Source organism: Vanellus vanellus, assembly GCF_965231255.1.
Source record: "Vanellus vanellus genome assembly, chromosome: 6".
NCBI classification, from domain to species: Eukaryota; Metazoa; Chordata; class Aves; order Charadriiformes; family Charadriidae; genus Vanellus; species Vanellus vanellus.
Genome location: NC_138911.1, coordinates 609,921 through 620,139, shown reverse-complemented (window position 1 = coordinate 620,139; position 10,219 = coordinate 609,921).

Here is a 10,219-nt window from a genome sequence, read left to right as displayed (position 1 = left end):
AGCCAGCTGCCGTAAGCGGGGTCTGCCCACGCGTCGCTCCTGGGACGCGCTTTCTGCATAAGGTGGTGTGCCGCAGCCGGGGGAGCGAAGCCTCCTGGGGCACCTTCTGCGATCAAAACCCCGCATGGTTCGATCCAGAGCTCTTGGGATTGAGCGTGTGACTTATTCATTGTTCTTAATCATTCCTGATTATTTTTAAGTTTGTTTTTCCTTCCAGCTGTGCAAGATGCAACAAAATTTAAGTAGTACTTTGGTGGGATGTGGTTTAATTGGCTCACCTTGTTGAAAACGTCTTCTCGTACCCATCGCTTTGAAAGCTGAGTGTGTTTAATCGCTCCCTTTCTGAATGGGCAAATAGTGTCACGCATGTGTAGGTAGATAAATGGAAGTTAATGAGTGGATATAAAACAAATCACTCCCAGCACAGGTCCGCAAATGCTGTCCAGTCTATTTAAAGGTGATGTTTGTTGCCATGACTGATCAAACCTGGGGCGCAAGCAAATGTGTGTATTTAAATATGCTTATAACTGTATGGGTAAAGGGTGAAAGAGCCGGGCCAGCTTCTGATGGGAGATAAATGGGCTCTCGTGGAAGCAGGGTTCCAGCGATTGGGCTTCTAGTTGTCAAAAGTGGCTGAATTGCCTATGTTTGACTTGTGGTTTCTGTTATTTTAGTACCACTGAACGGTTCTTGTATAGAGACATATCATGCAACTGTCTGGCTTCGGACTTCTCTCTCTGCATTTCTGACGGCAACATCACGCTGCCGCTGGTCCCTAGAACCGCTCTTCTGGCTCTGCTCAGGACCTTCGGCAGCGCAGGCGCTGAGTCCCTCTGTGTCGCTGGGCCACAGTTACCAGTGTGCAGTTTGCGCGGGGGACAGCGGTCCCTCTGCCTGGGCCGGGAGCGGCGTGGCGGCTGCGGGGTTTGACGGGTGAGTGGTCCCGGGGCGATGCTGGTGTTTCCCCAGCCCGGCCCGGATACTTCGCAGTTCTGGAAGGACCCAGTGCTGGGCACTTAAAACCTTGAAGCGCTAATTGCTTAGTAATGAAAAGTGTAATCACTGAGCAATTAACTTTACGCGCATAGTGGCTGGTGGAGGTTCAGGCTGGTCTGGTGAAGACATTAATAACTTGAGGTTCCAGACTAAAATCTCACCCGTTTCCTGTGTGACGCTGCTTTGGGACTGTCTGCGCTCCACGTCGACCCCCCGAGCCTGGGACTGTCTTCCACCTTTCCACCCGCTGCCTGCCCGCCGCCTGGGTTCCTGTGTGCTGAGTGCCTTCACGGAGAATCAATTAATAAACTGCTCTTTAAGAAACAAAACAACAACCCCCCCACCCTTGTGTGAATTCAGCTGTGGAGGCGAGTGTGTTAGTGCCACCTTAGGAATGAAGCAGCCTGTGCCCTGTGGAGAAAGGAGGAGGTGTTGCAGCACCATTCAGTTCTGCTAAATTTGCTTTGACTGACTTACTGCATTAAAGCAGGTGAGTTGTGAAATTTTGAGAGGAGCTCTTTCGCTCCCCGTGTACTTATTTGCAAATACTGTGCTCTTGCATTAGAAAGGGGGAGGAGAGGTGTGACGGTAAGTTTGAGTTTAGTTGGGCTCGGCAGTTTTCCCTTGGCCGTAACCGTGCCCTAGAAGGTGTGTGAATATACACCTCCAGGTGTGGTGTTGATCGAATCTGTATTTTGTGAAGGAAAAAAATATAATTGTATGTGTATTTTTTCAAGTATTTTGTACAGAAGTTCTCGGGTGGGCTAGCTGCCGGAGGAAACCCGTGTGGGCACCCGCGCGTCTGCAGGTGCCGGGATGGAGATGGATGCCCTGCAGCTTTACTCTCTTCCCTGCGCTGGAGCTCCAAGTTTCCAGACCTGCAGAAGTTCTGCCCAAGTTGATGAGAATATCTTAAGCTTCAGCCGCATCTGAACTTGGATTCCATGAGTTCGAATGCAGCAAAGTCGGCTGCAGATCTAAGCTCCGCTTAGCGTTCAGTGCGGCGCTGTGGTTTATGAGACGTCTGGGGAAGGAGCGTGTTTGGTTACGGGGATTCTGGTGGGAATGCAGGAGTTTTGTAAAGTCTTTCTTGGATGTGAATTCCGGACTGGGGTTGAAGCTCTCGAATGGAAAACTGCTTGGCGTAAGTCGTCTTATGTCACCGGTGCCCTCAGCTGGGGAAGCGCGCGGAGGATGCTGGTGTTCCAAGTGATTGTAGGAAAGGGAGAATAAAGAACTAGAAAGTCTGTTTTCTTTTGGAATGTCTGTTGCACTTTGACTATAAAGAGGGATCAAAACTTAGGATGGAGGAAATCTTTCTGGGATTTCAGGTGTTCTGCTTTATGGACAGCTTGTTTTGTATAGACCCAGCTGAGGTTGAAGTACTGTGATACTTCTTTTAAAACTGCGTAGAAACAACAGATATTTCCAAATGGAAGACAATACTGTCTGAAGGACTTATTCTAGGGCTGCAAATACATTCAGCCTACAGTTTTAGTCTGAAGAGGTAGTTCTGGTCAATGTATTTCAGCTGGGGATGAGTCAGAACACAGGAATCCTTAAGAATATTCAATGAACTTGTTATTTCACATAGCCTTTTTTTGCCTGCCTGGGTTTAAGCCTTCTGTAAATTTAAGTCAAGGTTATAAACATGCCTGTCTGTTAAATTTTAAAGCCCAGTCTTTTTTCTGCACTCCTCTCGCAGACGGTAACTGATGGAGTCGGTACCTGGCGCCGCAGCGCCGGGGATGCAGACGCCGAGGTGGGGCACCGCCCCGTGTTGTCAGGCAGTTTTGAGGGGTGCTCTGAGGTGAGAAAAAAATGATGCAGATTATTTAAAGGAAAAAAAAAGGTTCTTGAAGCTGCGTTTTGGGTCAAATTTTAGGATGGTTAATTAAATGTTATATTGAAGGAATGCCTTGCCCTTCCCTGAATTTCCCGCGTTGCTGTTCTCTCCCCTAAAGCAACTTTGGAGCTAGCTCCGTAGTGACGTGTTGTCTTTGGATCTCAAGAGTGCCGTGCTGACAGTTTCCAGTTGAGAGAGTGAAAGGAGACCTTTGTGGGGGCGGGCGTAGCGGAGAGAGGAGAAGGGGAGCCCGGGTCCGGAGGCAGGACGGCAGCGGCAGCCTCGCGGAAGGGAGAGGAGCTGGCGGGGATGCACCTGCCCTTCTCCTCCCCAGGGGCAGCGCGCTTTTGCAGAGGCACGTGTAATACATGAAATGACGGCGCATCTTGAATTATTTAGAGCGAGCAGCTTGGAGGAAGTTCCTAAAGCGGTTGTGGAAGAGTGTGATTATAATATATAGAAGAGCTTTAATATTTACTATAGAAAAACCTTGCACCTTGTTCTTCAAAGTAAAGTCTTGGAAATAATTTGTTATTCCATTTTGTCTGCACCAGGAATGGTGCCAGAGCTATCTGAGCAAAGTGACATATGATTGATATTTTACCAGACTCAGCCTTCTGCCGTGAAGGAATTTATTTTGCATTTTGCATACATGGAGAATCAGATGAGCAGGGCTTGGTTGGGTTTTTGTGGTGGTGTGGTTTTTTTTTTTTTTTTTTAAACCTTGATTAACTTGATTGGCAAAGCTTGTGCTCCTTCTAAAAACATGACTGTCAAAGCTGTCCTGAAATATTTTTGACTTAGTTTTCTGAACTACTTATAGGCATCTTACAGGGCGTTGTTAGCATAGCTGTCACGTAGGCAGCTTTATGTGGAACCTATTTAAAGTTCTAATAGGCAATTCTTTGTAAACGTGTGGTATTTGATATATGTAGCGTTCTGTGTGTGTGGCAGTAGTAGCGGTTGCTGCTGGTGTTCTATGGGATATTTCAGAAGAATTGCAAAATCTGCATAAACTTTGCCCTTCCCGGGTCTCGGGTGGTCCGGGCTGTGCACCTCCCGTCCTTCCCAGCGCTCGCCTCGCCTCATCTCTCTGCTCTGCCCGGCTGCGTTCCAAGGAGACCTTAATGACTGATTCACCGGGGAGTGATACAGCAAAGGCCAAGTCTCAAAGCGTCTCTTAAGCGCGAGTGCTTTCGTTCAAAGTTGTCAGCCTTGAGACGAGTTAAGCCTGATTTTCACCCCCACCTCCACGTCCTCATCTCCTGCGCTTGCAAATGCCGGGGATTTCCTTTGCCTTACCCGGGCGTTCGGCGCGGCAGCGTGCTTGGGGCTGGCTAGCCACGGTTCTTCCTTTTTTTTTTTTTTTTTTCATTTTCTTTTCTTTTTTCTTTTTCCCACATTGGATCTGAGAGGTGAGAAGCTGCTGGTGGGCTTTGCGCTGCGGGAGTCGTTGCAGTGTTTGCGCTGGCAGAGGAGCGGGTTCTGCGCGGGGAGGAGGTTGGCTCTCTGCGTGTATGCTTGTTTGCTTCGGTCTTTAATGACATGCTTGTGTATTATTTTTCCCTGGAGCCCCTGAACTGCTCGGTGTGCAAACAGATTAGAGTTTAGAGGATAACATCCAATAACACTGGGGCTACTGGCCCCAAATTTTGGAGAGTGGAGAGGCTCTCCTGTAGGAAGCAGGAGCGATGAACACAGCATTGGAACGCTGTTCAGGAGCTGCCCTAGGCTCTCTCACCCTTCAGACATCGATTAGCTCAAAGTTTTGTTCTCCTCCTGGGGCTTCCCTCTCTAACCTGTTGAAATGCAAAAGACACGTGTCCCCGAGTGAGGGAAGAGGGTCATTTTGTCCCTCTGAGCAAACTAAGGGGGCAGGACAAAACCCTCATCTCCGACTGCTTCCCATCCGTCCCGGTCCCGTGGTGAGTTTGGGGCTTTGGGGGGGCGAGGGCGGCTTTGCTGGTGGGTAAGCACAGCTTTTGCGTCCCTTCTCCAGGGAGCCCGTAGGAAACCGTGGCTGTGCCATCGCCTCTAAACTCACCTGGACCCTCTTCACGGGGCTCTCTGGCGAGGCTGTATGCAGCAGCGAAAGCCTCAGAACCTCCTGTGGACGCGCGGAAAAACGCTGCTTTGTGTTCGCATCACAAGCAGAAGGTGTGCGGCCACTACTGGGGGGGGAAATCTTTAGTTCTCGTAGGCCATAGGAAGTGGGGTTTGCAAGTGTTGGTCGTGGCTGTGCAGAGGGATGTCCAGGGAAGGCTCTGCATTCAGAAACTTGGGGTTTGCTTCGGTGCAAGTGCGTACACAGGCTGTGGCTGCAAAGCATGATCGGGTTTTGGTGGCTGATGTTTGAGTTGCTGAGGTCACGCACTACTTCCCACATTTATTTTATACTATAGCATTTACTAAATATTCAGCTTAAGTGACAGCTTTTCACTGAAAATGTAATGCAGTAATATGGCTTATTAGCATCGGTAATGGGGAAAGGAAAACCGATGCCTTTCCAAAAAGGAATGTGCTTTTTCCAGATGTTGCATTAGTCCCCCAAACAACGCCCCTTCTCATCAATTTCAGGGAAATGTCTTCCCACTCTCCCCCAAACCTGTACATCCTTCTTTCCCGCTGGTATTGGAAGAGCTGGCTTTTCTCAACTAGGTGCCTGTTGAATTAAGCGGTTTACTACTGAGTGAAAAAAATTTGGCAAGTGAAGTTAGTTGAGTTGTTGGTACAATCTCTTCCCCGAAAGCGTGTGCCTGCCTTTGCCAAAAGGTGCCAAACCCCGAACCCGACCGTCCCCGTAGCCGGGCGTATCGGCGCAGAGCGAGCTGGGGGCAGCTGTGCCGTGGCCGTGCCGTCGCTCGCCCTCCTTGCCCGTGCGCTGTGCCCCTTGGGCTCCCGAATGGCTTCGGCCAGGGAATTTGGAATTCCACTTTTCGGCTTTTGAGACTGCCGAGGGCCGCTTTCCCCGGGGCCGGCAAACTGTGCCGCGGTGCGGCTGTAGGCGCTGCTTGCGGAGAGGGAGGTGGGAGCCGGGGGGCTCCTGCTCGCCACCGGGGGGCTCCTGCGCTGAGGGTGGGCTTCGGGGGCCCAGCAGCGATTTCTTTTCTATTCTTTTTTTCCCTTTTTGTTTTTGTTTTGGGTTTTTTTTTTTTTTTTTTTCTCTCCCTTGTGAACGCTGCTCGCTGGGGCTGTGGAGAGTGTGAGAACAGCCGGAGAAATGCAATTTTGGCTTTGCTGGAAAGCACTTCAGAGCACTGCCACTAGGCAAGATCTGACAGCAGATACTGGAGGCCGGGCCAGGCCCTGCCGGGAGATGGGCCGGGGCGCCGCTCGGCCGGGGCGCTAGCAGGTCTGGCTGGTGTTTATGCAAGCGGTCAGCCCTGCACGCAGGGACTGCGCCCCGGCGTGTTTCGTTCGCCGCTCGCCACCGCTTTCAGACAGGTATAGCACTTCTGTTTCTAAAGCATCGGATTATAATTGCTGTTGTTTGAGCACTGTAATTTATCACGGCCACCCATGCTCTGCAACACTCCCAGCTATGTGGCTGGAGCACGGGCTTTCGCAACGAAGTGATAATTACTGGTGTTGGCCCAGGGAGTGGAGCGGAGTCCCGGGCAGCTGCCAGAGGTCCTCTCTTGGCTGTGTGAGAGTTGCCCCACATCCCTTTTCGCAAGCCGCCTTGAAGCCGCGGAGGCATGGGCTGTGTCCGCCGGGACGGTGTTCGCGTGGGTTTCGGGAGGTGCGGGCAAATGGTTAGGGCTGTGTTGGTGCGAGAGAGAAACAAGCCTTTCCCGCAGCCTAACGAGCTCTGTATAAACAGTTTTCTCCGGAGCATGTGGATGATGGAGCGTTCGATGGGCCTCCGGAGAAAAATCAGGGCCAGACCCTGGGAAGACAAATTGCAGCCTGCAACAATTACAGTTTTTCTGAATGTTTGAGACTGAGACCGTGCTTCCACTCGTGGGACTGGCGCAGCGTTCCGGTAATTCAGCCTGGGATACCTGATGCTTCTGTGATTTATCCGGATTTCCCAGAGCTCCTGGGAGGCTTCCTTCGTGCAACACGTTCCTTATAGCACCGAGAATTATTCGACTGTAAAAGCAGCAGGGAGAAGGGAGCCAATCCTCCAGATACTTACAGTTATAGTGCTGTTGTCGTAGCATAAGCTGCGCCAATTTAAATGGATGTAACTTCTTCGAGTAGGCGGGGGCTGGGACTCGACAAAACGATGCTGTGCGCAGAGAGGAAGATTCGTGTTGTCGTAACTCTTTGTAGATTACTGAAGTGCCAAATGGATTAGGAGCTTTAAAAGCTTTAAATTTCTGTGCTTTTGGCATCGTCTCCTTGGAACGAGCGTGTCTCCGTAGTGAAGCTTTGGAAAGGAAATGGTGCTTGAACGGGTAGTCCCAGACTAGTTTCTTCTAATTTCACTTGCAATCAAGTGATAGAGAGGGAGAGACAGATGCTGCAGCTGCGTGATTACAGAACATGCAGCTGTTAACACACTTGCTTATTTTCCTACTAATGAGGCAGCAACTCTCTTCTGATTTTGCTGTTTGGGTAGTGGTTTTGTTCTAGCAGAAAATTGGACCAGTGTTGGTTTTTTAAAATCTCTCTTTATTCTGATCTGGTTTGGGTTCAACAGCTGTCCGGACAGTTTTCAGACCTAGTCCGGTTTGAGGAAGGAGGCAGCAATTCCAACTCGCTTTAAAATCCTTGGTGGGCTCTGCGCGCCGCTGGTTAGACCAGGCTGCTGCTTTCAACTCGTTTCGTTTCCGATAGTTACACCTAAATGTCTTCTCACTGTTAATCCAGTTCCTCAGCTGCAAGCAGTAAATGGGAGGTTCTGGCTTAAGTATCTTCACTTTCAGTTCTTCAGATTATCTCGTGACTTCTTGGAGACTTCTGGGCACAGTTGTTTTCTTCTTTGCTTTGTGAAGCAGCACGAAGGTGGGAAGGGGATGGAGAGCCCTCGCGCTCTCCCGTCCCAGCCGAAACGAGTGCGATGCTTGCTGTAAGTAAACTCGGCGTGACTCTGATGTTGGGACCTGATACACTTGACTGTCAGGTGGTTTAGTTTTGAGCAGCGTTGAAAAGCTCCGCTTCTGGGTTACGCTGGGGGAGGAAAAGGGATTGCCAGGTCGCAGTCGAGTCGGCAGCCTTGGCCGCTCGCTGCTGTTTCCCAAGAAGGGAATGAGCGGCAGCACCCCCCTCGCACAGCAGTGCCTGCGACACAGGCGGTTTGGTAGGCAGGGAAGGACTTCGTGGTAGCCCAGCGTGCTAACAATGATTTTTCACTCCACACAGCGATCTCGTAAGACCGTTTGGTGCCGCTTGCTGGATGCGTGCTTGCCGTGTGGCTGAATTGTTGGGTTAGTAGGTTTTTGGTTGTTCTTTTTTTTCCTTCATGCCTATCACAATATCTCTCCAAAACCGGCAGCGACATCACTGTAGCAGCCGTGTAGCAAGGCTTGGGGAGGCTCTTTCTGCACCTGTGTATGACAAATCATGGAGAACAGAAAAATGCGTGAAATTCCCCAGGCTGAGAGGGACCTCTGTGGAGAGGTGGGAGAGTTTCTCCAAAAGAGACGTCAAGGAACAGCCCTAAAATGTTATACTTGGCTTCTGTGGGATCTGGAGCCAGCTGTGGGGGTTTTTTCTCCTCATTGGACACAATGGTTTGTAAGAAATTCGCATTGCGGATGGCTGTGGAATAACAAGATTCATTACAGATGCTAAACGTGGTCGTTCCCACCTCCATTAGAGTATTATGTCAGAAGAGACTGGAGAGGATAAACAAAGCTCCGGCTTCTGCAAACCACTCTGTGGGTCACGGTGGCTGTTTTATTGTGGAGAAGTACCCTGAGTAGAAACTATACCTTTTTAACCACACTTTGTAGCTGATCCACACAAAATTGGTTTATTTCTACCAATAGTATCCTGATAATATTGAGCCGGTGCAAAGCAAATGGGATCCGGTCATGCGTTTGAAGACAACCGGAATTCACCTGACCTTGGACTTCAGGCTCCTGGTGGGGTGCGATCTGGAAGAATGACCTCATCTCGGTCTCCAAACTGAGCGTGGCGGGGAGAAACTTGGCTGGTTTGGGGGTATTGGGGGTTTTTGTTTGTTTGTTTGTTTTTCCCAAGGAATCCACCGTGGAAATTTTTGAGAGAGTGATGCAGACTTCTGCATTTGGTTAAGCTACTTTGATTGTATTTCTGCATGTTGTCCCGTGTTTCTGCGGTAAAGCTGGATTTCGGAGGGTTCACAGTCATGTGGAAGTGTTGCTGTGTTGCTGGTGTTTTCCTTGCTGACACTTAAAGGATTTACTTGGCTATAATGCCAAAATGTGTGGGGCTGGCTTATTTTGTCTTTCCACAAACTTCCAGATATTTAGCTCTTCGCGTGTAGATGAGTGCTTGGTAGCAGTTGAGCAGCTGACCTCCGAGTGGGGGAGAGAGAACTTAAGAGACCAGATGCCAAGGAGGAGATCCATGCAGACGTAACCTCCTTTCATTAAAAAATAAGAAATAAACCCCCAGCTGCCTGTGATTGCTTGATTACTATTGTGCCTGAGAACTTGTCATGTCAAAGGGCTTACGCGACTGAGACTCTTAAAACGGCTCGCATTCAGTCTTGGTGCTCTTCCCGCTTTAATGCGTTTTTGACTCCGATATCTCTATTGTCATCTCTGCGTGTTCAACTCGAGTGTTTCTCTTGCGTTCCCGGTTGCAGCCTGTCAGTGCTGCAAGCCGGGTGAGAGTATTAGCTGTAAGTGCGGTACAACACGGTGAGCCGTCGCTACCTGTTCCGCGCTGGAAGGCCAGTCTGGGGTCCCGGCTCTGGAGGGGGAGGTGGGGTTCTCGCGGACGTAGGAAACGTCTGTAGAAAGAAAAAAAGGCGGAGGAGGGAAGAATCGGTTTTCATTTGGGGTATTGCTACTTAAAGCACTCCTGTGTGTAGGTTCCAGAAAAGATACTTTATTTAAGCTGTTGTTTGTCTTGGCATTCCTTATGCGGTCGAACAGGGAAGACTGTCACTGTGCTGTTAATGACTCTCAACTGCGCTGTTGGAAAAATCCCCTTCGATCTCTACTGGACTTTTTCTGACTGTAGGGGAGACGTGGTATGAACACAGCCGTGTCTGTAGTACTCGGTTTTTTGATTGATACTCTAGCTCATTGGAATACTAACGAGCTATAAAGCCCCAGCGAGTGAAGGATGCGTGGTGAGTGGCCAGAAGGTCAGACCGCTGCTTGCGAAAGCTTGAGGAGAAGGTGGTGGCTGCTGCTGGGTTTTAAGGCAAGCCACAGCTGTTTATTTTGGGTTTTCCACCTCTCTGCTGAGCACCTCTGCCAGGCGCTCCGTCTC